The sequence below is a fragment of the Muntiacus reevesi genome, chromosome 1 (genome assembly GCF_963930625.1).
Source record: "Muntiacus reevesi chromosome 1, mMunRee1.1, whole genome shotgun sequence".
NCBI lineage: Eukaryota > Metazoa > Chordata > Mammalia > Artiodactyla > Cervidae > Muntiacus > Muntiacus reevesi.
The window spans coordinates 267,619,604-267,621,767 of NC_089249.1; the positions used below are offsets into that span (position 1 = coordinate 267,619,604).

Consider the following 2,164-nt stretch of genomic DNA (forward strand, 5'->3'; position numbering starts at 1 on the left):
AACCATGTTTTTATAAATATGAGCTCTGTTTAATAAAAATATTTTACGTGCTATACTACTCAGCTCTTACTATCATCATAAAGTTGCTACCAAGGAAACAAAAATAATTCGTTGTTGGCCAAGGACGAAGAAGATCAGTTTTACAGAAAAGTTATCTGTACTTTGAATCTGAATAATGGCATAACAAATCTGATGCCGACTACAGATAAACAAGCTAAGAAAACCACAAATTACTAGAATTAAAATGTAATCTTACAACATTACAATTTCTAAAATGCCAAATATTTATCATTTACATATATTTCATTTGAGAATATAAGTACTGTCCTTACTAAGTATGATAGATCTAACTTCATAAAATTAAAGGATAATAATGCAATAATATTGTGATGAAATGAATAGGATTTGGGTGTCAGAGCTAAGTTCAATTCCTGCCTCCACAATTTGCTAGCTGTGTGGACTGGACAAATACTTAAAGTCTCCAAACTGGTTTCCTTTGTGTAAAATGGGAAAAATAATCCTCTACTTTTTTGGAATGTTGTATAATGTGAGATGACACATTAAATGTGCCTGACAGAATATGGTTGACCCTAAAAACCCTCAATAAATATTAGCTATATCTACTACAGTCTGACTTAGGCCGGTGCAGTGGGTGGTGTGTGTGTGTTCAGTTGTGTCCGACTCTTTGTAGCCTCATGGACTGTAGCCTGCCAGACTCGTTTGGCCATGGGATTTTTCCAGGCAAGAATACTGGAGTGGGCTGCCATTTCCTTCTCCGGGGGATCTTCCCAACTGAGGGATTGAAGCTGGGTCTCCTGCATTGGCAGGCAGATTTTTTTTTTCTTTTTTTACCACTAAGCCACCTCAGTGAGGCCTGTACAATACTTTATATTTACTATCTGCTCTTCGAAGAGTTTCTTTCTCATTTTTTATTATTTTTTACTGAATTTTTGAATACATTCAGTGCATTCAACTTTTTCTGGGGAAAAAAAAGGACTATGTTCATCAATTAAATCTTTCATGTTGTTAGAGATTGTTCATTCTCTTAGACCAATGTTTTCCTTTTTTGTTTGGAGAATTTCTTCCACAGCCCGACACCACAGGTTTGCCTGAGGCTGTCAGCATCCCTTCATCACAGGTGATTACTCCTTCTGGGTCCCGTGACCCCCAGCCCTCTTTCTATCTCACCTGGTTCTGGTAATTGTCCTCTTCCAGCTCTTTCAGGCCTAACGGTGGGGGTGGGAAGGCATTTTGTTACGGCTGTAGCCCCTGCTTACTGCACTAACCGATGACTTCCCTACATTCTGCCTACACTTTGTAAATCTCTGTATGAGATTCTCCTTTAAATACTTAGTTTTACTTTGCCTTTTATTTCTTACTGCAGGAGCTCAATCCCTTCATGTATCTTCATGTTACTGTTTAAATAGTAATTTCTTGAGAACAAAAGATATTTACTCGTCTTTTTGGTGGGGGAAACAAATTTTTTTTTTTTTTTTTAACAAATACACCAAAGAATCATGTAATGCTGCCAGCATTGGAAGCAGTGGTGGACCACAGTTCAGCCTTTGCAACTGGCCCTGTGATGGCAGAACCTTTCATCTCACCTTTATTGTTTACTGTGACCCCTGCATTATCTTCAAAATAAACAAACACACCATCTTTTCTCCCTTTTGACTAACGATGTCGAACTACCACCGCTGGATGTACCTTCTTTCTGAGCTCTGCTTTGCCTTTCTTGACTGTGGCCGTCACCATGTCACCCTCACCGGCAGCAGGAAGTCTGTTCAGTCGTTCCTTGAGCCCCTTCACCGAGATGATATACAGATCTTTGGCTCCTGTGTTTTCAGAACAGTTGATCAGGGCTCCAACCGGAAGACCCAAGGAAGTCCGGAATTTCGCACCAGAGGACCCACCACGTCCTCGCTTCGACATCTTGAACGCCAGAAAGGCACAAAAAGGAAAAAAAAAAAAAAAGCTTTACTACTTTTTACTTTGCATCTTTTACAGCCATAAAGTTGTGGATTTGTTGGTGGCTCGGATGGTAAAGAATCTGCCTGCAATGCAGGAAACCCGAGTTTGATCCCTAGGTTGCGAAAATCCCCTAGGGAAGGGAATGGCTACCCACTCCAATATTCTTGCCTGGAGAATTCCATGGACAGAGGAG

The 2,164-nt window shown here is 40.1% G+C and overlaps 1 pseudogene; it reads right to left on the reverse strand.

The window, feature by feature from the left end:
• Nucleotides 1-1,515: 1,515 nt before the first annotated feature.
• On the reverse strand, nt 1,516-1,951 carry LOC136168951 (large ribosomal subunit protein uL14-like; annotated as a pseudogene).
• Between the last annotated feature and the right edge of the window lie 213 nt (nt 1,952-2,164).